The following is a 26,717-nucleotide window of genomic DNA, read 5'->3' as shown; positions in this document are numbered from 1 at the left end:
ACACCAAGTGGGCCCGGAAGAAGATTTCTGCATTAATTACTGATTTCTGTAAACCCTAGGCTACTAGTTCTCTATAAATAGGACCTTATACTATTGTATTTTCATCTTTGATAAGTCTTATGCTATCTTAGACACGTTTGAAGGCTGGCCATTCAGCCATGCCTAGACCTTGTTCTTATGTATTCTCAATGGTGGAGTTTCTACACACCATAGATTAAGGTGTGGAGCTCTGCTGTTCTTCATGAATTAATACAAAGTACTATTATTTTTCTATTCAACTCAAGTCTATTTCTTCTCCAAGATATTCATTCGTTCTTCAACTTGATGAATGTGATGATCCGTGACACTCATCATCATTCTCACCTATGAACATGTGTCTGACAACCACCTCTGTTCTACTAGCAATGGCTTGAATGCGTATCTCTTGGGCTTCTAATCTAAGATTGGAACCTTCGTGGTATAGGCTAGAATTATTGGCGGCCATTCCTGAGATCCAGAACGTCTAAACCTTGTCTGTGGTATTCTGAGTAGGATCTGGGAAGGGATGACTGTGACGAGCTTCAAACTCGCGATTGTGGGGCGTGTGACAGACGCAAAAGGATCAATGGATCCTATTCCGACATGATCGAGAACCGACAGATGATTAGCCGTGCGGTGACAGCGCATTTGGAACGTTTTCACTGAGAGGACGGGAAGTAGCCATTGACAACGGTGATGCCCAACATAAAGCTTGCCATGGAAAGGAGTATGAATGATTGGAAGAAGGCAATAGGAAAGCAGAGGTTCAGGGGGAACAAAGCATCTTCATACGCTTATCTGAAATTCCAACCGAAGAATTACATAAGTATCTCTATCTTTATTTTATGTTTTATTTAAATTTTAATTATCAATTCTCCATCACCATCTGAATTTGCCTGACTTAGATTTACAAGGTGACCATAGCTTGCTTCAAGCTGACAGTCTCCGTGGGATCGACCCTTACTCACGTAAGGTATTACTTGGACGACCCAGTGCACTTGCTGGTTAGTTGTGCGGAATTGTGACAAAGTGTGATTCACGTTTGAGAGCTCCAAGTTCTTTTGGCGCCATTGTTGATGATCACAATTTCGTGCACCAAGTTTTTGGCGCCGTTGTCGGGGATTGTTCGAGTTTGGACAACTGACGGTTCATCTTGTTGCTTAGATTAGGTACTTTTCCTTTTTATTTTTCGAAAAAAAATTTCAAAAATACAAAAAGATTTTCTATTTTGTTCTTCAGAGTTTTTAAGAATGAAGTCTAGAGTTTCATGATGATTTGTTGAAGTCTGGCTGGCTGAGAAGCCATGTCTAATCTTTTGGACCGAGGTTTCAACTTATCATCACAAGAGCTTGTTGATTTCTATCAATTTTGCTATTGAGAGCAATGATCTGCTAAAGCTTGGCTGGCCATTGGCCATGTCTAGTGTTTTGGACCGGAGCTTTCATTGAAAGCTTGGCTGGCTAATAAGCCATGTCTAATTCCTGGACCGGAGTCTTAGACTAACATTGCATGATTCCTGGAATTCTTATTAAAAGTTTTGATTCTCTTTATTTTCTTTTCCATATAAGTTTCAAAAATCACAAAAAAATTTATAAAACCATAAAAATAAAAAATATTTTGTGTTTCTTGTTTGAGTCTAGTATCAATTTTTAAGTTTGGTGTCAATTGCATGTTTTTATTCTTCTTGCATTTTTCGAATACATGCATTATGTTCATTAATCTTCAAGTTGTTCTTGATGATTTACTTGTTCTGATCTTTAAATACTCTTGTTTTGTGTGTTTTGTTGTTTTTAATAGGCATTTTCAATTTGTTAGTGTCTCTAGTATGAAAATTTCTAAGTTTGGTGTCTTGCATGCATTGTTTACTTGATCTTAGTTGCATTTTTATTGTTTCTCATCATCAAAAATTCAAAAAATATTTTTAAAACTATGTCTTTTGAAGTCAATAATATAGAGAATTGAAGATTCAGAACATTCAGCAGAGGAATCAAACAGAAAAAGCTGGGCGTTCAAAACGCACAGTGAAGAAGGCAAACTGGCGTTTAAACGCCAGCCAGGGTACCTGACTGGGCGTTTAACGCCCAAAAAGGTAGAGTTTTGGCCGTTAAACGCCAGAATGGATGCCATTCTCGGCGTTTAATGCCAGGATGACATTAGAGGGAAGATTTTGTTTTTAATTCAGATTTTTTTTAAATCTTCATAATTTTTCAAAATCAAATCTTTTTCAAATTATATCTTTTCAATAATATCTCTTCAAAATCAATTTCTTTCCATTTTTTTTTACTATTTTTGAAAATCCTTGCTAAAATTAATAATTTACTTCAAAATTTTCAAGTTGTTACTTGCATATTAAGAAAGGATCAAATTTTAAATTTTAAGAATCATATCTTTTAATTTCTTATTAGTCAAGTAATCAACTTTAATTTTAAAACTTTCTCTTTTTTTATTTGATTTTCAATCATATCTTTTCAATCATATCTTTTCAATCACATCTTTTTCAAAATTAATTTTTCAATCATATCTTTTTAATTTCTAATTTCAAAATCTTTTTCAAAAATCACTTTATTTCTTTCCCAATCTTAGTTTTCGAAAATCTCAATCAAATTTTCAAATTTCTTTTTAATTATTTCAAAAGCTTTTTAATTTATTTTCGAAAATTCTTCCCCTCTTCTCACATCCTTCTATTTAAGGGACTAACACTCCTCCTCAAGGTATAATTCGAACTCTATTCCTCTTAATAAGTTCGAATTCTCTTCTATCTACCTCCTCCTTCTATTCTTCTTTTCCTCTGACACCTCAAAGAATCTCTATACTGTGACATAGAGGATTTCCTACTTTCTTGTTCTCTTCTCTTTCATATGAGCAGGAGCAAAGATAAAGGCATACTTGTTCAAGCTGATCCTGAACCTGAAAGGACCTTGAAGAGAAAGCTAAGAGAAGCTAAAGCACAGTTCTCTTTAGAAGGCCTAACAGAACTCTTCAAGGAAGAAGATACCATGGCAGCCGAAAACAATAATGCCAACAATGCAAGGAAGGTGCTTGGTGACTTTACTGCACCTACTCCCGACTTCTATGGGAGAAGCATCTCAATCCCTGCCATTGGAGCAAACAACTTTGAGCTTAAGCCTCAATTAGTTTCTCTAATGCAACAGAATTGCAAGTTTCATGGACTTCCATTGGAAGATCCTCATCAGTTCTTAGCTGGATTCTTGCAAATCTGTGACACTGTCAAGACCAATGGGGTTGACCCTGAAGTCTACAGACTTATGCTTTTTCCTTTTGCTGTAAGAGACAGAGCTAGGACATGGTTGGATTCACAACCTAAAGAAAGCCTGAACTCTTGGGAAAAGTTAGTCAATGCCTTCTTGGCAAAGTTCTTTCCACCTCAAAAATTGAGCAAGCTTAGAGTGGAAGTCCAAACCTTCAGACAGAAGGAAGGTGAACCCCTCTATGAAGCTTGGGAAAGATACAAGCAATTGATCAGAAGATGCCCTTCTGACATGCTTTCAGAATGGAGCATCATAGGTATTTTCTATGATGGTCTATCTGAACTATCCAAGATGTCATTGGATAGCTCTGCTGGAGGATCTCTTCATCTGAAGAAGACTCCTGCAGAAGCTCAGAAACTCATTGAAATGGTTGCAAATAACCAATTCATGTACACTTCTGAAAGAAATCCTGTGAATAATGGGATAGCTCAGAAGAAATGAGTTCTTGAGATTGATACTCTGAATGCCATATTGGCTCAGAATAAAATATTGACCCAACAAGTCAATATGATTTCTCAGAGTCTGTCTGGAATGCAAGCAGCAACAGGCAGTACTAAGGAAGCTTCCTCTGAAGAAGAAGCTTATGATCCTGAGAACCCAGCAATGGAAGAGGTGAATTACATAGGAGAACCCTATGGAAACACCTATAATCCTTGATGGAGAAATCATCCAAATCTCTCATGGAAGGATCAACAGAGACCTCAACAAGGTTTCAACAACAATAATGGTGGAAGAAACAGGTTTAGCAATAGCAAGCCTTTTCCATCACCTTCTCAGCAACAGACAGAGAATTCTAAGCAAAGCCACTCTGACTTAGCAACCATTGTCTCTGATCTAATCAAAACCACTCAAAGTTTCATGACTGAAACAAGGTCCTCCATTAGAAATTTGGAGGCACAAGTGGGTCAGCTGAGTAAGAAAATTACTGAACTCCCTCTTAGTACTCTCCCAAGCAATACATAAGAGAATCCAAAGAGAGAGTGCAAGGCCATAAACATGTCTCACATGGCCGAACCTGGAGAGGAGGAAGAGGCAGTGATCTCCACTGAGGAAGACCTCAATGGACGCCCACTGGCCTCCAAGGAGTTCCCTAATGAGGAATGATGAGACACAGAAGTTGGTGAATTAAAAATTATTAGAATAGTTACGTTGCAAGTATAGCTCTTAACTCACCGAAAATATTCCTATCAATTTAGAAATATGTCACAGAGAGTTTAAATTAAAAATTACTGGGAGTTTAAGTCCCAGGTCGTCTCCCAACGAGTTGCAGAAAAGTGTGCTATTTTATTAATCAGATGTTCCAAGAAGTTGAGTTAAGTAGGTGGAAAATTAAATTGAGAAAATTCAAATAATATGAATAAAAGCCTTGACTGGGATTTGATTAGTTGGAATCTCTATTATTGATGGAATGATCTCAAGATTAATTTATAATTAATGGTTGTTCTGTTTAGTTATCCTTTACTAGGTAAAGGAAAGTCAAACAAGTTGGAATGCTAGATCTATTCACGAGTTGCAACCCACTTAGTTCAAAGGGATTGGTGTTAGTGATTAGATAACAATCCAACAGTTAACCCAATTACAAATTTTCTTTCAATCCTTCCAACTCAATAGTTCCTTTCAATCAACTCCCCATCAAGTGAGGGAACTACTCACTCATTGTAAATAATAAATCCATAACACATGAAAGGGAATTAAAAGAAGACATGATTATTGGAATGGAAAAATAAATTAAAATGGAAGAAATAATCCTTGTATTAAATAATCATGAAAGTATTCAAATAACAAAATTGAACAAAGCGAAGAACATGGAAGAATAAAACCAAGTTAAGAGAACGAACTAGAATGACGAAGTCTTGATGAGGAAAATAACTCTTCTCAATGTTCCAATGCTAAGACCAATTGAAAATTAAAATTCTTAAACCTAGAGAGAGAAACGTAAGGGAGTAAAACTAGATCTAAAACTGAAAACTGTGTAGAATAAATGTTGTCTCTTGTTTCTGCATATTCTCTGGCTCTAGTCTGCTATTCCGGGCCGAAAACTGGGTCGAAATAAGGTCCAAAATCGCCCCCAGCGAATTCTGCAGATTATGCAGATCGTACATGTCACGCGATCGCGTCATTCGTGCTTTTCCTTGCCACGCGTTCGCGTCGTCCACGCTACCGCGTCGACTGTGCTTTTCCAATCCGCGCGGCCGCGTGAGCCATACGGCCACGTCACTGCGATTTGCTCTCCTTCGCGCGGTTGCGTGAGCCATGCGACCGCGTCACTTCTCGCTGGTTATCTCCTCAAATTCTTGTGTTCCTTCCATTTTTGCTAGCTTCCTTTCCAATCTCCAACTCATTCATGCCCTATAAAGTTTGAAACATTCAACACACAGATCACGACATCGAATGGAATAAAGGAGAATTAAAAATACATAATTAAAGTCTCTAAGAAGCAGTTTTCAAACATGTTATAAATTCAGGAAGGAATTATAATTTCATGCTAATTTAATGAATAAGTGGGTAAGGATCATGATAAAACCACACAATTAAACACAATATAAACCATAAAATAGTGGTTTATCAAGGAACCATGGGAATCTGAGGCTCAGACTGAGACCATAGAGATTCCATTAAATTTACTTTTGCCATTCATGAGCTCTGATGAGTATTCATCCTCTAAAGAGGATGAAGATGTTACTGAAGAGCAAGTTGCTAAGTATCTTGGAGCAATCATGAAGCTAAATGCCAAGTTATTTGGTAATGAGACTTGGGAGGAAGAACCCCCTTTGCTCATCAAAGAACTGGATGACTTGACTAGGCAGAGATTACCTCTGAAGAGACAACATCCTGGAAAGTTCTCAATACCTTGTACCATAGGCACCATGACCTTTGAGAAGGCTCTGTGTGACCTAGGGTCAAGCATAAACCTCATGCCTCTCTCTGTAATGGAGAAACTAGGGATCATTGAGGTACAAGCTGTAAGAATCTCATTGGAGATGGCAGACAATTCAAAGAAACAGGCTTATGGACTTGTAGAGGATGTCTTGGTAAAGGTTGAAGGTCACTGGTGCACGAAATTGTGATGTCCAGGCTCGAACAATCCCTGGTAATGGCTCCAAAGCTTGGTGCTTTGATCTTAATTCATAATTGTCACAACTTCGATACAACTAACCAGCAAGTGCACTGGGTCGTCCAAGTAATACCTTACGTGAGTAAGGGTCGAATCCCACGGAGATTGTAGGTATGAAGCAAGCTATGGTTACCTTGTAAATCTCAATCAGGCGGATATAACATAATCATGGAGTTTTCGAATAATAAATAATAGAATAGGGATAGAGATACTTATGTAAATCATTGGTAGGAATTTCAGATAAGCGAATGGAGATGCTTTTCGTTCCTCTGAACCTCTGCTTTCCTGCTATCTTCATCCAATCCGTCTTACTCCTTTCCATGGCTGGCTTTATGCAAGGGCATCACCGTTGTCAGTGGCTACATCCCCTCCTCTCAGTGAATAATATGCTCACGCACCCTGTCACGGCACGGCTATTCATCTGTCGGTTCTCGATCATGCTGGAATAGGATTCACCCTCCTTTTGCGTCTGTCACTAACGCCCAACAATCGCGAGTTTGAAGCTCGTCACAGTCATTCAATCATTGAATCCTACTCAGAATACCACAGACAAGGTTTAGACCTTCCGGATTCTCTTGAATGCCGCCATCATTCTAGCTTACGCCACGAAGATTCTGGTTAGGAGATCTAAGAGATATTCACTCTAGCTTAATTCATGTAGAACAGAAGTGTTTGTCAGGCACGCGTTCATAAGGGAGAAGGATGATGAGCGTCACACATAATCATCACCTTCATCACGTTCTTGGGTGCGAATGGATATCTTAGAAGCGAAATAAGATGAATTGAATAGAAAACAGTAGTACTTGCATTAATCTTTGAGGAACAGCAGAGCTCCACACCTTAATCTATGGAGTGTAGAAACTCTACCGTTGAAAATACATAAGTGGAAGGTCCAGGCATGGCCGAGATGGCCAGCCCCCTAAAGCGTGATCAAAGGATCATAAGGTAATCCAAAGATGCCTAATACAATAGTAAGAGGTCCTATTTATAATAAACTAGCTACTAGGGTTTACATGAGTAAGTATTTGATGTATAAATCCACTTCCGGGGCCCACTTGGTGTGTGTTTGGTCTGAGCTTAAGTGTTGCACGTGCAGAGGCCATTTGTGGAGTTGAACGCCAGTTTTTGTGCTAGTTTGGGCGTTCAACTCTGGTTTTGGATCCTTTTCTGGCGCTGGACGCCAGATTTGGGCAGAAGGCTGGCGTTGAACGCCAGTTTACGTCATCAATTCTTGGCCAAAGTATGGACTATTATATATTGCTGGAAAGCCCTGGATGTCTACTTTCCAACGCAATTGGAAGCGTGCCATTTCGAGTTCTGTAGCTCCAGAAAATCCACTTTGAGTGCAGGGAGGTCAGAATCCAACAGCATCAGCAGTCCTTTTTCAACCTCTGAATCTGATTTCTGCTCAAGTCCCTCAATTTCAGCCAGAAAATACCTGAAATCACAGAAAAACACACAAACTCATAGTAAAGTCCAGAAATGTGAATTTAACACAAAATCTATTAAAAACATCCCTAAAAGTAACTAGATCCTACTAAAAACATACTAAAAACAATGTCAAAAAGCGTATAAATTATCCGCTCATCAGCCACTACATCCCTGCTAACTTCATAATTCTAGAGACTGGGAAGTGTATGGATGAATCTATTATCCTTGGCAGACCCTTCCTAGCCACAGCCAAAGCTGTGATTGCTGTTGACAGAGGAGAATTGATCATTCAAGTGAATGGAGACTCCCTTGTGTTTAAAGCTCAAGGATATCCCTCTATCACCATGGAGAGGAAGCATGAAGAGCTTCTCTCAATACAGAGTCAAACAGAGCCCCCACAGTCAAACTCTAAGTTTGGTGTTGGGAGGCCACAACCAAACTTTAAGTTTGGTGTTGAACCCCCATATTCAAACTCTAAGTTTGGTGTTGGGAGGTTCCAACATTGCTCTGAACATCTGTGAGGCTCCAGGAGAGCCCACTGTCAAGCTATTGACATTAAAGAAGCGCTTGTTGGGAGGCAACCCAATTTTTACTTATCGATGTTAAATTTCTATTTTCTTTTGTTATTTTATGTTTTCTGTAGGTTGATGATCATGTGAAGTCACAAAAACAATTGAAAAAGCAAAAACAGAAAGAAAAACAGAATAAAAAAAAGAACACCCTGGAGGAGAAACTTACTGGCGTTTAAACGCCAGTAAGGGTAGCAGAATGGGCGTTTAACGCCTAGTCTGGCATCATTTTGGGCGTTTAACGCCAGAAATGGGCACCAGACTGGCGTTTAATGCCAGGAATGGGCAAGAAGCTGGCGTTAAACGCCAAAAATGGGCAGCAGCCTGGCGTTTAACGCCAGGATTGGCAGCAAGGGGCGCTTTGCACGCCACATGGTGTAGGGATAAGAAATTCTTGACACCTCAGGATCTGTGGACCCCACAGGATCCCCACCTACCCCACCTCTCTCTCTCTTCTTCAACCATTCACCAATCACCTCAATACCTCTTCCCCAAAAACCCCTCACCTATCAAATCCTACCATTCTCTTCACCACTCACATCCATCTTTCATAAAACCCCACCTACCTCACCATTCAAATTCAAACCACTTTCCCACCCAAACCCACCCATAATGGCCGAACCATACCCCCCCTCTCCACTGCTATATAAACCCATCTTCACTCCTTCATTTTCACACAACATACACACTACCCATCCCCCTTGGCCAAAACACAAAGCCCCCTCCATCTCCTCTATTTCTTCTTCTTCTACTCTCTTCTTTATTCTTTTGCTCGCGGACGAGCAACCTTCTAAGTTTGGTGTGGTAAAAGCTAAAGCTTTTTGTTTTTCCATAACCATTTATGGCACAAAAGGCCGGAGAAACCTCTAGAAAGAGGAAAGGGAAGGCAAAAGCTTCCACCTCCGAGTCATGGAAGATGGAGAGATTCCTCTCAAGGGTGCATCAAGACCACTTCTATGAAGTTGTGGACAAGAAGAAGGTGATCCCCGAGGTCCCTTTTAAGCTCAAAAAGGGCGAATATCCGGAGATCCGACATCAGATCCGAAGAAGAGGTTGGGAATTTCTCACCAACCCCATTCAACAAGTCGGAATCTTAATGGTTCAAGAGTTCTATGCCAATGCATGGATCACCAAGAACCATGATCAAAGTGTGAACCCGGATCCTAAGAATTGGCTTAAAATGGTCCTAGGAAAATACTTAAATTTTAGTCCGGAAAATGTAAGGTTGGCATTCAACTTGCCTATGATGCAAGGAGATGCACACCCATACACTAGAAGGGTCAACTTTGATCAAAGGTTGGACCAAGTCCTCATGGACATCTGTGAAGAGGGCGCTCAATGGAAGAAAGATTCAAGACGGAAGCCGGTTCAACTAAGAAGGCATGACCTCAAGCCCGTGGCTAGGGGATGGTTGGAGTTCATCCAACGCTCAATCATTCCTACTAGCAACCGGTCTGAAGTTACTATAGACCGGGCTATCATGATTCATAGCATCATGATTAGAGAGGAAGTAGAAGTTCATGAGGTTATATCCCAAGAACTCTACAAGGTGGCGGACAAGTCCTCCACTGTGGTAAGGTTAGCCTTCCCTCATCTCATTTGTCACCTCTGCAATTCAGCTGGAATTGACATAGAGGAAGACATCCTCATTGATGAGGAAAAGCCTATCACTAAGAAAAGGATGGAGCAAGTGAGAGAACCTCACCAAGAGCATGAGGAAACTCCTCATCATGAAATCCCTGAGATGCCTCAAGGGATGCATTTTCCTCCACAAAACTATTGGGAGCAAATCAATACCTCCCTAGGAGAATTAAGTTCCAACATGGGACAACTAAGGGTGGAGCAACAAGAGCATTCCATCCTCCTCCATGAAATTAGAGAAGACCAAAGAACCATGAGAGAGGAGCAACAAAGGCAAGGAGGAGACATTGAGGAGCTGGTAAACCACTATTTTATGGTTTATATTATGTTTAATTGTGTGATTTTATCATGATCCTGACCCACTTATTCATTAAAATAGCATGCATTTATATTTCCTTCCTGAAATTATTACATGAGTGAAAACTGCTTCCTAGAGATGATTAATTAGACATTTTACATCTTCTTTATTCCATTCGATGCCGTGATCTGTGTGTTAAGCGTTTCAGGCTTTATAGGGTAAGAATGAGTTGGAGATTGGAAAGGAAGCTAGCAAAAATGGAAGGAACACAAGAAATTGAGGAGATGACCAGCGAGAAGCGACGCGGCCGCATGGACGACGCGACCGCGTGGAGAAGATCAAATCGCAGTGATGCGGCCGCATGGATGACGCGACCGCGCGAAATGGAAAAGCACGAGCGACGCGGAGGCGTGGACGACGCGCCCACGTGGTGAAGCGAAACGCGAATGACGCGTCTGCATGAGCGACGCGATCGCGTGGCATGCGCGATCTGCATAATTTGCAGAATCGCTGGGGGCGATTTTGGACCCTATTTTTGACCCAAGTTTTGGCCCAGAACAGCAGACTAGAGCCAGAGAACATGCAGAAACCAAAGACAACATTCATTCTACATAGTTTTAGCTTTTAGATCTAGTTTTACTCTTCCTCTAGGTTTTCTCTCTACACATTCATAGTTCTTAGGATTTTAGTTTCTCTTTTTTTTTTGGCATTGGAACACTGAGAAGAGTTATTACCTCATCAAGACTTCGTCATTCTAGTTCGTTTTCTTTACTTGGTTTACTCTTCCATGTTCTTTGCTTTGTTAATTTTACCATTGGAATACTCTTAGGATTATTTAATACAAGGATCACTTTTATTTTTAATTGACTATTTTAATTTTTATTTACAATGTCTTTCTTTAATTCCTTTTCATATGCTATGAATTTTACCTTTACAATGAGTGAGTAGTTCCCTAACTTGATGGGAAATTGATTGAAAGGAACCCTTGAGTTGGAAGGCTTGAAAGAAAAATTGTAATTGGGTTTATGGTTGGATTGCTTCCTAATCATTAACACCAATCCCTTTTAATTAAGTGGATTGCAACTTGTGAACGGACGTAGCATTCCAACTCGTTTGACTTTCCCTCACCTAGTGAAGGATAACTAAACAGGATAACCTTTAATTGTCAATTAATCCTGAGAGCATTCCAACAATAATAGGGATTCCAACTAATCAATTCCCAGTCAAGGCTTTTATTCACATTATTCAAATTCATCAATTTAATTTCCTGTTTGCCCAATTCAAATCTTTTTGAAAACCTCTGATTAATAGAATAGCACACTTTTCTGCAACTCGTTGGGAGACGACCTGTGATTCATACTCTCAGTATTTTAAATTCAATTTTCTGTGATACCTTTCTAAATTGATAGGCGGATTTCTGGCGAATTAAGAACTATACTCGCAACATATATATTTTAATAATTTTTAATTCGCTAATTTCTGCCCGCATCAATTTTTGGCGCCGTTGCCGGGGCGTTGCAATAGAGTGCTAAAGTTATTAATTAGAATTTATTTATTTGCATTTTATTTTATTTTGCTACTATGAGCTTCCTGTTTCTTTCGTCAAATGACGCGTTCACTTCCTGATCCATGCTTGCTAATATTCGATCCTGAAATAGAAAGGACTATTTCACGAATAAGGCGAGCTTGGCATCGGTTAGTCCGCTCTGAGGGCGGATCTGAAAGTGAACTTGAGGAAGAAACCAGCTCCCGTTCTATTGATTCGGTTGATTCACATGTAGAAGACATGGCAGAACCTAGGAGAGTTACCATCCAGGAAGAAGGAGCCCCTAATTTTACAATGCAACCTTTTCAAGTGCATCACTCAACAGTGGCTACAAATTTCGAAATAAAGACCGCACTGCTCAATTTGATACCCAAGTTTCATGGCTTACCTGCTCAAGAGCCTATCAAGCACCTGAGAGATTTCCAGGCAGCCTGTTCTACTGTCAAGCGAGATGGTACAGATGAAACTTCAATTCTGCTAAAAGCTTTCCCGTTTTCTCTTGAGGGAAAAGCAAGAGAGTGGTACTACACTCAACCCCTAGCAAATGTATCCAACTGGGATACGCTCAAAAAAGAGTTTTTGGAGAAATTCTTTCCATCTGAAGTTACTGATAAACTAAGGAAAGACATTTCCGCAATTGTTCAAGATGACAACGAGACTCTCTTTGAATACTGGGAGCGCTTCAATAGTCTTCTGGAAGCATGCCCCCACCACATGATCGACAAGATAGTGTTACTCAGCTATATCACACAGGGTATGAGGCCCCAAGATAAGACCACATTGGAAAGTGCTAGCAATGGGTCTATGAAAAAGTACAAGACCACTGATGAGGCATGTCAATTGATCAGCGACTTAGCTGAATCTACTAGGAACCACAGACAGAAGCAAGGCCGTTCAAAAGCTGTTGCAGAAGTATCCTCTAGCAGAGAGACTGCTGCTCTAACCCAAAGTATCTGTGAAATGACCAACTTGCTGAAGCAGATGCAATTGAATCAACAATAAGTTCAGCAAGCTCAACCTCCTTCACCACAGCAAAACCAACAGTTAGTCCCACAGAGAGTTTGCGAAATTTGTGCTGATTATAGCCATTATACTGATGAATGCTCGCAACTCCAGCAGGAAGACAACATGGTGGCATCCACTCATAACTTCTATGACCGCCCCAACCAAGGGTACAATCAAGGTGGAAATAATAACCATGGATGGCAGGACAATTCTAACCAGAATTGGAGGGACAACAATAATAGAGGAGGCAGAGATAATCAGGGAAATCAGAGGTGGAATAATAATAACAACAGGCAGCAGAACCAACCTTACAGAGCACCTCACCTGAGGCAGTCCCAAGGACCACAGAATACCCAACAGCAGACCTCTTAATTTACTCACCCTTCTTCATCTCCTAATGAAGAGTTACTAAAATTTTTTGTGCGAAGTCAACAGACCATGGAAAATAACATTAATGCCAGTCTGAATGGTCTGACCGCTACTTTGCAAGCTCTTGTCTCACAGATTGGATCAATGCAAAATTCCAATAACCAATCTTCAAGTTCCACTGGAATTCCCTCTCAACCATTACCCAATCCGAAAGGGGGCATTAATGTCGTCACCCTAAGGTCCGGAACCACACTGCAGGAGAGGAATCAGGAGGAGCCAAGCCCACCAGAACACGCCTCAGATGAAGAGGTCGTAGAAATAGAAGATGTTGAAGAGGAAGAGGACATACAGGACATAACTGAAAAAGAAGAAACCCAACCACAGGAGGAAGTACCAAGAGGTGCAGACACTGCAGAAAACACCACTCCCATTCCATTTTCACAACTTGCAAGGAAGCCCAGGAAGCAACTGGAACACGATCCCAAAATGGTAGAAATATTCAAAAAGGTTGAGGTAATCGTTCCTCTTTTTTATGTTATTCAACAAGTACCTAAATATGCAAAGTTTCTAAAAGATTTATGTATACATAAGGACAAAATTCATGATTAGAAACTATTCCTTTAGGTAGTTCCATATCTGCTTTAATGGGAGGATTACCTGAGAAGTGTAGTGACCCAGGTCCTTGTATAGTTAGTTGTACTATTGGTGGAGTAGTAATTTATGATTGCATGTGTGATTTAGGAGCCTGTGTTAGTATAATGCCTTGTCTATATATGATATTTTGAGGCTCCCTCCCTTAAAAAGGTCGGTAGCTCGTTTTGTGTTAGCAGATAAAAGCATTATTACAGTGGCTGGAGTTGCTGAAGATGTTTTAGTGAACATTAAAGGGCTTACATTTCCCACTGATTTTTATATCTTGGAGATGCCCCATAATGACTCAGATAAGCCATCATCAATCCTACTTGGAAGACCATTCCTGAAGACATCAAAATTCAAATTGGATGTTTTTTCAGGAACATACTCTTTTGAAATAGATGGCCGAATAGTAATCTTCAATCTGAATGGAGTCATAAACAACCCTCCAGAAGATCATTCTATCTTCTAGTGTGATGTCATAGATGAAAATGTAGCTGAAGTTCACAAGGAAGAGTTAGAAGAGAAGCACATTGGACAAGGTCCAAGTGTGGGGACCCTCTTAACTGACAATGAGGGCACTTCGCCATTTTCACAAGCTCCAGATAATCCAGAGCCTGCCCATGATCAGAAGTTAGAGTTGAAACCCCTCCCTCCACATCTCAAATATGCTTATCTTAAAGATGAGCAGAAGTTTCTGATGTGCATAAACTTGATATGCTACGATTTAGGAAATTGCACGATCGGCAAAATTCCTTCCGGCAAGTGCACCGGTTATCGTCAAGTAAAAACTCACAATAGAGTGAGGTCGAATCCCACAAGGATTGGTTGAGTGAGCAATTCGGATTAGAAGTATGTTCTAGTTGAGCGGAATCAAGATTTAGATGAGAATTGCGGAATGTAAAATTGCATGAATTAAAGAGCGAGAAGCTAAATTGCTGAAATTAAAAGGGATGGGGGTGATTGCAGGAATTTAATTGCAGAATGTAAAGAGAAAGTGGTAAATCAGAAATGGGGAGTTCATTGGTGTTAGGAGATATTGAGATCTCCGAATCAAAACAACTTTTATCCCTTCCTCAACCAATGCATTCATTGAATTTTGCTTGGCAATCTTAGATGATTGGATCCCAATCCCTTGGCTCACCAATTCTCTCTAAAAACAAACAAATTCCCAATCCCTTGGTTTAAATGTTCATAAGAAGAGATGATGCTCGATCACTGATTATACCACACAGTTTCATGAACCACAATTTGGTAGGATTACATGTCACAATATCCATCCAAACCCCAATCCAATTCACTGTGAGAAAGCTTCTCTAGCATGAATCCTTCATTCCTTTCCCAAGGTTCCGAAGGATTCCAATTATGAGTAGTTTCTTTCCCAAGACAACTACCCAATGGAATTAGATCGAGAAGCTTCCTAACAAAATTCAAGAGAAAAGATTGAAGAAGAAGATAAAACTATTATTGATTCATTGAATTACAATAGAGCTCCCTAACCCAATGAAAGGGGTTTAGTGAGTCATAGCTCTGAATTCAATTACAAAACTAAAAGAAAATCATCCAAGTTCTCCCCCCTCAAAAAAGTGTCAACTAACTTAAATTCTATCCTATTTATACACTTTCTAAATTGAGCTTCTGTTGTGTTTCTTGGGCTTTGAGGCCTTTCCCTGATTTCCTTTTGCTTTGGGTTTATGGTCCATAATCCTGATGAGGCTGTGATCCACTTCTGTAACATTCATTGAGCAAACATAGTGATAAACAAGTAATGACACAAGACTCAACAAATTGAAGCTCCAGACTCATCAATTCTTCAGGCCCAATCCCATAACCATGATATTCAATTGGGTTTCATACCATAATACGTTTAAGTTAATGTTTGTGCTCAAATGCTAACTTAAACTTCAATATATTTGGCCCAGAAATCCTTTCAAAAAGTGGCGTTTAAGTTGAAGTTTAAGTTTTAGTTTAAGGTTAAACTGAAACTTAAACGTGGAAATGGAAGAAAGCAACCCAGGAGTGTGAAATGTCGAACACGTTTAAGCTTCAGTTTAAGGTTAAACTGAAGCTTAAACGTGGAAATGAGAAAGCAACCCTGGAGGAGAGAAATAGTCGAACACGTTTAAGCTCCAGTTTAACCTTAAACTGGAGCTTAAACGTGGAAATGCTCCTGGTGCCTTTCTTACTTCTGGCGTTTAACCTCCAGTTTAAGGTTAAACTGGAGGTTAAACGTGGAAATGCTTCCTGGTGAGAAATGTGTCGAACACGTTTAAGCTCCAGTTTAAGGTTAAACTGGAGCTTAAACGTGGAAATGCTCCCTTGGTGAAATTCTCATTCTGGCGTTTAACTTCCAGTTTAAGGTTAAACTGGAGGTTAAACGCCAGTTCCAGCATTTCTTAGCCTTCATGATTCTGGCGTTTAAGCTCCAGTTTAGGCTTAAACTGGAACTTAAACGCCATTTCCAGCATTATATGGTTTGGTAGTTTAAGTTCCAGTTTAAGCTTAAACTGGAACTTAAACTCCACATGTGATATTCAAGCTTCCTTTATTGATTTTGTTGCTTCCTTGCCTAGCCTCTTCTTCCCTGAAATCATCCAAACAATTGCATCAAAGTCTTGCAAAATTTCATGAGAAATCTTCCATTCATAGCATTCAAGTAATATAACTAAAAACTCATGGAATTTGCATCAAAATCATACTGTTTGGATGGTTCATTGCTTTGTTATTCATTTAACCATTCTTGGTTACTTTAAGCTCAAGAAAATGCATAAAACAACTAAAACTAACAGAAAAATGCTAGTGAAACTAGCCTAAGATGCCTTGGCATCAGTTTCCGGTTATCATTGCAAGGGAACTTACTTCTCAACAAGAAGAGCAGTTACTTGATGTACTGAGGAGGCACAAGAAGGCAATTGGTGGAGTTTGGCAGACATAGTAGGCATCAACCCTCAAGTATGTGAGCACAGAATATTTTTAGAAGAGGGAGCAAGACCTGTCCGTCAACCCCAAAGAAGATTGGATCCCACTATCTTGGAGGTTGTCAAAAAGGAAGTGACCAGACTATTGGAAGCAGGTATCATCTATCCCATTTCAGACAGTGAATGGGTTAGCCCAGTACAAGTGGTTCCCAAGAAGTCTGGAGTCACTACAGTGAAGAATGAGCATGGAGAGCTCATAGCAACTAGAGTTCAGAATGCTTGGAGAGTTTGCATTGATTACAGGCGTCTCAACCAAGCTACCCGTAAGGATCACTACCCACTTCCATTTATTGATCAAATGCTGGATCGCCTGTCAGGTAAATCACATTATTGCCTTTTAGATGGTTACACAGGTTATTTCCAGATTCATATAGCTCCTGAGGATCAGGAAAAGACCACTTTTACATGTCCTTTTGGGACTTATGCTTACAAGAGAATGCCCTTTGGCTTGTGCAATGCACCAACTACTTTTCAAAGGTGTATGATGAGTCTTTTCTCTGATCTTATTGAGGACTGTATGGAGGTTTTTATGGATGATTTTAGCATTTATGGTAATTCTTTTAGCATTTGCTTAGATGGATTATCTAGAGTATTAGATAGATGTGTTAATACAAACCTTGTATTGAATTTTGAAAACTGTCATTTTATGGTGAAACAAGGGATTGTATTAGGACATGTGGTATCTAATACTGGCATTTCTGTAGACCCAGCAAAGGTGAATATTATTTCTAGTTTACCTTACCCCTCTTCTGTGAGGGAAGTCCGTTCGTTCCTTGGCCATGCAGGTTTTTACAGGAGATTTATTAAGGACTTTAGTAAGGTAGCACTTCCCTTATCCAGATTACTACAGAAGGATATTGAGTTCAAGTTCAGTGAAGATTACAAGCAAGCATTTGATAAGCTGAAGGCCGCCCTGACTTAAGCTCCAATTGTGAGAGGACCAGACTGGAGCCAGCCGTTTGAAATCATGTGCGATGCTTCCAACCATGCAGTAGGAGCAGCGCTGGCTCAGCGCGAAGGTAAGGATCCTTTTGTTATTGCTTACGCGTCTAAGACTTTAGACGCTGCCCAGTCCAATTATACTACTACTGAAAAAGAGCTTCTTGCTATTGTTTTTGCTCTGGATAAATTCCGAGCTTATTTACTTGGTACTAGAGTAGTAGTGTATTCGGACCATGCAGCTTTAAAGTATTTATTATCTAAAAAGGAACACAAACCAAGGCTCATACGTTGGATACTACTATTACAAGAATTTGATTTAGAAATAAAGGATATGAGTGGTAACCAGAATTTAGTGGCAGACCACTTGAGTCGCCTTGAGCACATTAAGGATGATTCTACTCCTATAGATGATAATTTTCCATTTGATAACCTGCAAGCAGTATCTGAGGTATCTCCCTGGTATGCATCTGTAGCTAATTATCTAGTTAGCCACACATTTCCTCCTAACTTTTCTAAGCATCAAAGAGACAAGCTGAAAAGCGAGTCTAAATATTATATATGGGATGACCCATATTTATGGAGATGTGGCACTGATCAGGTAATTAGACGGTGTGTGCCTCAATCAGAATTCCAGTCCATCTTAGAGGAATGTCATTCATCTGAGAGTGGAAGACATTTTGGCCCTCAAAGAACTGCTAGAAAAATCTTGGACTGTGGATTCTGGTGGCCTACTCTTTTTAGAGACGCTGCTGAATTTTGTAAATCTTGCCCCCCATGCCAAAAATTTGGTAATATATCCAGGAGGGATGAGATGCCTCAACAAATTATGCTTTTCTGTGAAATTTTTTATGTTTGGGGCATTGACTTCATGGGTCCATTTCCAAATTCAAATGGTTATTTTTACATATTATTAGCTGTGGACTATGTTTCCAAATGGGTGGAAGCAATTCCTACCCGCACTGATGATGCTAACACTGTTGTTTCCTTTGTGAGAAACCACGTTATTTGTCGCTTTGGATCACCACGAGCAATCGTGAGCGATCAAGGCACCCATTTTTGTAACAGGAGACTAACAGGATTAATGAAGAGGCATGGGATAATTCATAAGGTTGCAACAGCATACCATCCTCAAACCAATGGGCAAGCCGAGGTATCAAACAGAGAGATAAAGCGTATCTTGCAGAAGATAGTCAAACCTCATAGAAAAGACTAGAGCACCAGGCTACAAGATGCACTCTGGGCGTACAGAACAGCATACAAAACACCCATTGGGATGAGTCCGTTCTGCTTAGTTTATGGAAAAGCTTGTCATCTCCCTGTTGAGGTAGAGCACAAAGCCTTTTGGGCAGTCAAGGAGTGCAACATGGGGATGGAGAACGCCGGAGCTGAAAAGAAGTTGCAACTGCAAGAACTAGAAAGCCTTCGCCTAGAAGCTTATGAGAACTCAAGACTATACAAGGAAAAGATGAAGGCTGCACATGATCAACACATCAAGAGGAAAGAGTTCCAACCTGGGGATTTAGTCCTCCTTTACAAATCTCATCTGAGGCTCATGCCAGGCAAGTTGAGATCCAGATGGGAAGGTCCATACAGAGTAGAGAAGGCCGAATCGTACGGAGTTTATCACCTAAGTCATCCTTCAAGTTCTGAACTTATCAAAGTTAATGGACAACGCCTAAAGCTATACCATGGCGAGAAGATGCAGAAAAACAAGGAGCTTGAGATCTTCCTCTTGGAAGATCCCCACATAGCAGAAGATTGAGCTAGTGGAGCGTCCAACTTACGGACGTTAAAGCAAAGTGCTAGGTGGGAGACAACCCACCATGGTATGATCGTTCTTTTCTTTATTTTTAGTTTTTCATATTCAATAACTCTTCTCTTTATCAGTACTTTCGTGCATCTGCATCTGTATATTTAAAAAAAAAAAAGGGGGAAAGTGCCATGTGACGCGTCCGCGTGGCAAGGAGAGGAGAGAAAAATTAAAAACGAATAGAGAGTCATGCTGGAGCGTGGCTGGAGGAGTGCCAGTGGCACAAATCAGCCTACACGACCACGTCGCCGATGCGTCCGAGTCGTATGGGCATAATGACCTCTCACGCGACCGCGTGCCCTGATTTTTGACGTAGAAAGAGTGCACAGCTGAAAGTTGTGCTAGAGTGGTGCTGGACTGGCGCTGGACGCGCAGTCCCCCTCACGCGACCGCGTGCCCCACGCGGCCACGTCGTACCCCATAAACTTCCCACTCACGCGATCGCATGCCCCATGCGATCGCGTCACCTAAAAGTTGGCATTTAATGATTTTGAACAGAGAGTTGTGCGAGTGCGAGGCAACCCTCGCGCCACTGGCACAAACTGGGTCACGCGACTGTGTGACCGACGCGACCGCGTCCCTCACCTTAAGCGCAAGTCGCGCGACCGCGTGCCCCATGCGATTGCGTCGCTTGCACCGCACAGCTCAACCTAATTTTGCCAATTATCATATCTTTTTCTTCTCCAAATCCTACTTTTTCTTTTCCCTCCTTATCTCTTCCTCCTCCCCGCTTCCTTCTATCTCACCTTTCACTCTCTCTCCCTCACCTCTATTAACAAGGTTTTATTTTCTTCTTCATCCTTCTCTTTTCTATCATTCTTATTTTTTTATGTTATTTTCTTTTCATTATTCATATTTTCTTCCTTCTTCTTTCCTTTTTACATGGTGTTAGAATTTTATTTGAGTCATTATTTTTTATTATATGCTTGTGAATTGTTGCAAATTGTTTGACAATTATATATTATTTTCTTTAAAGGGTTGCTTGCATGTTCACTTTAATACTTTCTATACCTTCTTCCCCATGCATGCTATGTGTTTGTGAAAAAGCCCATATGGCATTATGCACTTCTCTATGTTATTCTACTATTCAATGCTTGCTTTTCACAACTTCCCTTTACTATTATATTAATTGAATTTAATTGTCAATACAAACGTGATGGTTTGTTACAAAGTAATGCTTGGTCTATGCTACTCATGCCCTTTGCCGGCATGCCAATAAACACCTTGCATTCACTTGTCATCATATGCACTAACTATTTTCCATTAATGATCTTTCACATGTACTCATGAGCGTGTGTTGACATCATTTACCTTTTAATGTGTGTTTACGACCATCCTTTTTCGTTCTCTTCATTGCTATATATCTCTTTGAATTCAATCTACTCTCTCTTCCCTTTTCAGGATGGCCACCAAGAAAGGAAAAGAGAAAGCTACTCCCAAACCACCAGCAAGAAGAGGAACTAAAAGAGCACTAGTGGCAGAGCCTTCTTCAACTGCAGTCAAGCCCTCAACAAAAAGGGTTAAGAGGATTATCAAGGTTGATGAAAAGGAGAAAGCCTTTCTAGCAAAGGACACTGCGCGATTTCCAAATCGCTACTGTGAGCATATGTTCCCCATCCTGGCTGAAAGGAGTTACAACAACGATCACCTTCTTATCCTCCCGCCTAATATTGCTACTTTTGTTGAGCCGCAAATTGAACGAAGACAATGGGGTTTTCTACAGCGACAACAGAAGCAGGTCAATCTTTCTTGGGTAGTCGAGTTCTACTCTAACTTCTACCTGCCTATCCTGCAATCTGTCTTTGTTCGTCAGAAGTAAGTCCCCATTACAGAAGAGGCTATTCAACAAGCTTTGAGTCTTCCCCCTATTCCAGAAGGATTGGACGCTTTTCAAGAAGCTGCACTCAAGCGCCAGATGTACCAATTTGACTGGGAAGCTGTTCTCAGAGTTATCGCACTACCTGGCAGCCGTTGGATCTACGGATACCATCGTACCCACCCTAAGGGAATATCAGCTTCCGCACTTACCTTGGAGGCTCATGTTTGGGCACAGATCATGTCCCATTACGTCTTTCCGAGCACTCACGAGTCCTCCTTCACTGCAGACATGGCCGTTCTACTATGGTGCATCCTTACAGACCAGCCTCTGAATCTACCAAGACATATCCGGAATGCCATGGGACACGTACAAATTGTGGGAACTTACCTTTTCCCGCCTTGGTCTCAGATCTTGTCTCAGCAGCCGGTGTTTCCTACAGAGCTGGAGACACCAAAGTCATGCTTCCACGGGATGATCAGTATGGTCCCCAATGGGAAGTACCTCAGACTTTCAGCAGCCACTACAAGCCTTCCTACTGCTCCGGTTGAAGATATCCCTTCTTCAACATCACAAGCACCTACAACAGATGAATTGCTCCAGCAGATAATCAAAAGATTAGATCGGCAAGAACAGAAAGCGAAGTTAAGAGAGCGCCGTAACGAGCGCCGATTCAAACACCTCAAGGAGCTACTCAAGGGACACTTCAAGGACTCAGACACCCCGGACTCCACTTCTTTTACCAGCACAAGGAGCCATGATGGTCCTAACTGTGGAGATACTGCTACCAGCCCACCCCTGTTCCTGACAGATGGCACCGAGGACGGTGCAAAGCCTTAAGTGTGGGGAGGTCGGTCAGTACCTGATTTCCGGAGGTAATTTTCTCTTCCCTAGCACCAATAAATTAGGATATTTTAGTTAGTTTTTCTTTCTTTTATAGAATAGGATAAATTGCATAGTAATAGGTTAGTTGCATGCATGCTCTACTTGATTGAAAAGACAATAAGTTTCTTCTAAGACTCTATCTTTGGAACAAAATTTCACTAATTTTTAAAATTTTTATGATAAATTTGCTTGAAGTTGTATTTGGAACATGATGTTTGAGCTAAAGAATACATAACCTGTAAAGATTTGAGCCTTTATGCATGGTTACATTATTTAACTATAATTATTTTATTCTTGTGTGTTTACTTCTCTATGATTGTAATCTATATTTTGTTTTATCTTATATGTCTAATATTTATTATATTTGTATGCTTGCATATGATTGAGGCCATTATTTGTTTAAACTCACTTACCCAAATTAAGCCTACCCTTTTTCAACTACCTTTCTTAACCACTTTGACCCTTTAATTCCCATTTGTTCTATATTTCACCACATCACTAGCCTTAAGCGGAAAAACAATTGTATGTCCCAAATTGAATCTTTGGTTAGCTTGAGATAGAATTGTGTGTGCCAATTAAATATGGAAAATTGTGGGAACAAAAGTTATTAAGGGAATGTGTCGTGATAATTTAATGGGAATTTGGATACCTACTCATGTGAAACTATAAGAATTAAAAATCTAGGTGCATTGATAAGCTATGTTTATTTTTGCTTCCATAAAAAAATTAAAAAAAATTATTTTTAATAAATAAATAAGGGGACAAAATTACCCCAATGCTGAATTGAGAATTCAAATATCAATGCACATATGATAAAAATTAAAATAAAAAGTTGATACATGAGTATGGAATGTAAAAGGGGAATTATGGGTAGCTAGGTATGAATTCTAAGGTTATGCAAGTTATACAGGTTAGGTTGAAGCTTGGGTTAATTAAAGATTCAATTTATAAGCTCACTTGACCATACATGTATCCCTACCTACCTTGGCCCCATTACAACCTTGAAAAGACCTCATGATATTTGCATTGGTATATTAACTGTTGTTGATTGGTTAGGAGAAGAACAAAAGTTAGAGAGCATGATTAGAGAAGGATAGAGTGATTACCCTATACACTAGAGAGATTAGAGCGTATATATATCATCAGTGAGGGTTCAATGCTTGAATTTTCATGTTCCCTGCTTTCATAAGCTATCTTCTTGCACTTTTATCTATCTTACTGTATAATGATAGAATTAGTGGAATTTGATTTGTAATTGTTTTGAAGAGCTTATTTACTTTTGATCAAGTGGGCAAGAATCATATAGTTGCATTCATATATATAGGATTGCATTGCATTGCATTGCATGAATTTCTGCATGTTCATACCTATTTACTTTATCTCCTTCAATTAAACATGAGGACATGCTAATGTTTAAGTGTGGGGAGGTTGATAAACCACTATTTTATGGTTTATATTGTGTTTAATTGTGTGGTTTTATCGTGATCCTGACCCACTTATTCATTAAAATAGCATGCATTTATATTTCCTTCCTGAAATTATTACATGAGTGAAAACTGCTTCCTAGAGACAATTAATTATACATTTTACATCTCCTTTATTCCATTCGATGCCGTGATCTGTGTGTTAAGCATTTCAGGCTTTATAGGGCAAGAATGAGTTGGAGATTGGAAAGGAAGCTAGCAAAAATAGAAGGAACACAAGAAATTGAGGAGATGACCAGCGAGAAGCGACGCGGCCACATGGACGACGCGACCGCACGGAGAAGATCAAATCGCAGTGACGCGGCCGCATGGATGACGTGACCGCACAAAATGGAAAAGCACGAGCGACGCAGAGGCGTGGACGACGCGCCCGCGTGGTGAAGCGAAACGCGAATGACGCGTCTGCATGAGCGACGCGATCGCGTGGCATGCGCGATCTGCATAATTTGCAGAATCGCTGGGGGCGATTTTGGACCCTATTTTTGACCCAAGTTTTGGCCCAGAACAGCAGACTAGAGCCAGAGAACATGCAGAAACCAAAGACAACATTCATTCTACATAGTTTTAGTTTTTAGATCTAGTTTTACTCTTCCTCTAGGTTTTCACTCTACACATTCATAGTTCTTAGGATTTTAGTTTCTCTTTTTTTTTTGGCATTGGAACACTGAGAAGAGTTATTACATCATCAAGACTTCGTCATTCTAGTTCATTTTCTTTACTTGGTTTACTCTTCCATGTTCTTTGCTTTGTTAATTTTACCATTGGAATACTCTTAGGATTATTTAATACAAGGATCACTTTTATTTTTAATTGACTATTTTAATTTTTATTTACAATGTCTTTCTTTAATTCCTTTTCATATGCTATGAATTTTACCTTTACAATGAGTGAGTAGTTCCCTAACTTGATGGGGAATTGATTGAAAGGAACCCTTGAGTTGGAAGGCTTGAAAGAAAAATTGTAATTGGGTTTATAGTTGGATTGCTTCCTATTCATTAACACCAATCCCTTTTAATTAAGTGGATTGCAACTTGTGAACGGACGTAGCATTCCAACTCGTTTGACTTTTCCTCACCTAGTGAAGGATAACTAAACAGGATAACCTTTAATTGTCAATTAATCCTGAGAGCATTCCAACAATAATAGGGATTCCAACTAATCAATTCCTAGTCAAGGCTTTTATTCACATTATTCAAATTCATCAATTTAATTTCCTGTTTGCCCAATTCAAATCTTTTTGAAAACCTCTGATTAATAGAATAGCACACTTTTCTGCAACTCGTTGGGAGACGACCTGGGATTCATACTCCCAGTATTTTAAATTCAATTTTCTGTGACACTTTTCTAAATTGATAGGCGGATTTCTGGTGAATTAAGAACTATACTCGCAACGTATATATTTTAATAATTTTTAATTCGCTAATTTCTGCCCGCATCAGGAGCTCAAGCACTCCATAAGATCTTCAAGAGGAAGAACAAGCATCCATCACTAAGGTGGACCCGTTCTTTATTTTCCTGTTTTTTGAATTTTTATGCTTATGTTATTTATGTTTATGTCTTTATTACATGATCATTAGTGTCTAAGTGTCTATGCCTTAAAGCTATGAAAATGAATCCATCACCTTTCTTAAATAAAAAATGTTTTTAATTGAAAAAGAAAAAGAAGTACATGAATTTCAAATTTTAAAACAGTTTAATTATTTTGATGTGGTGGCAATACTATTGTTCTTCTGAATGAATGCTTGAACAGTGCATATTTTTGAATTTGTTGTTTAAAGAATGTTAAAAATGTTGGCTCTTGAAAGAATGATGGAAAAAGGAAAAATGTTATCTGATGATCTGAAAAATCATAAAATTGATTCTTGAAGCAAGAAAAAGCAGTGAAAAGCTTGCAGGAAAAAAAAGGAAGAGAAAAAGAAAGAAAAAGAAAAAGCAAGCAGAAAAAGTCAATAGCCCTTTAAACCAAAAGGCAAGGGTAAAATAAAAAAGGGGATCCAAGTCTTTGAGCATCAGTGGATAGGAGGGCCCACAGGAATAGAATCCTGGCCTAAGCGGCTAAACCAAGCTGTCCCTAACCATGTGCTTGTGGTGTGAAGGTGTCAAGTGAAAACTTGAGACTGAGCGGTTAAAGTCGTGGTCCAAAAGCAAAAAGAGTGTGCTTAAGAGCTCTGGACACCTCTAATTGGGGACTCTAGCAAAGCTGAGTCACAATCTGAAAAGGTTCACCCAGTTATGTGTCTGTGGCATTTATGTATCCAGTGGTAATACTGGAAAACAAAGTGCTTAGGGTCACGGCCAAGACTCATAAAGTAGCTGTGTTCAAGAATCAACATACTTAACTAGGAGAATCAATAACACTATTCGGATTCTGAGTTCCTATAGATGCCAATCATTTTGAACTTCAAGGAATAAAGTGAGATGCCAAAACTGTTCAGAAGCAAAAAGCTAAAAGCCCCGCTCATATAATTAATACTGATCTTCATAGATGTTTTTGGAATTCATTGTATATTCTCTTCTTTTTATCCTATTTGATTTTCAGTTGCTTGGAGACAAGCAACAATTTAAGTTTGGTGTTGTGATGAGCGGATAATTTATACGCTTTTTGGCATTGTTTTTAGTATGTTTTTAGTATATTTTAATTAGTTTTTATTATATTTTTATTAGTTTTTAAATAAAAATCACTCTTATGGACTTTACTATGAGTTTGTGTGTTTTTTTGTGATTTCAGGTATTTTCTGGCTGAAATTGAGGGACCTGAGCAAAAATCTGATTCAGAGGCTCAAAAAGGACTGCAGATGCTGTTGGATTCTGACCTCCCTGCACTCAAAGTGGATTTTCTGGAGCTACAAAAACTCAATTGGCGCGCTCTCAATTGCATTGGAAATTAGACATCCTGGGCTTTCCATCA

At 39.7% G+C, this 26,717-nt stretch overlaps 1 non-coding gene across 1 annotated transcript; it reads right to left on the bottom strand.

Moving 5' to 3' along the window:
* Positions 1 to 3,416: 3,416 nt before the first annotated feature.
* On the bottom strand, positions 3,417 to 3,524 carry LOC148575951 (small nucleolar RNA R71). Its single transcript, XR_015903121.1, has one exon. It is a non-coding gene; the product is annotated as a small nucleolar RNA R71 (small nucleolar RNA).
* Between the last annotated feature and the right edge of the window lie 23,193 nt (positions 3,525 to 26,717).

This window comes from Arachis ipaensis, chromosome B1 (genome assembly GCF_059453495.1).
Source record: "Arachis ipaensis isolate K30076 ecotype BB chromosome B1, ASM5945349v1, whole genome shotgun sequence".
Classification (NCBI taxonomy): Eukaryota; Viridiplantae; Streptophyta; class Magnoliopsida; order Fabales; family Fabaceae; genus Arachis; species Arachis ipaensis.
The sequence above is the reverse complement of the archived record's forward strand: the minus strand, read 5'-3'. Positions and strand labels throughout refer to the sequence as shown.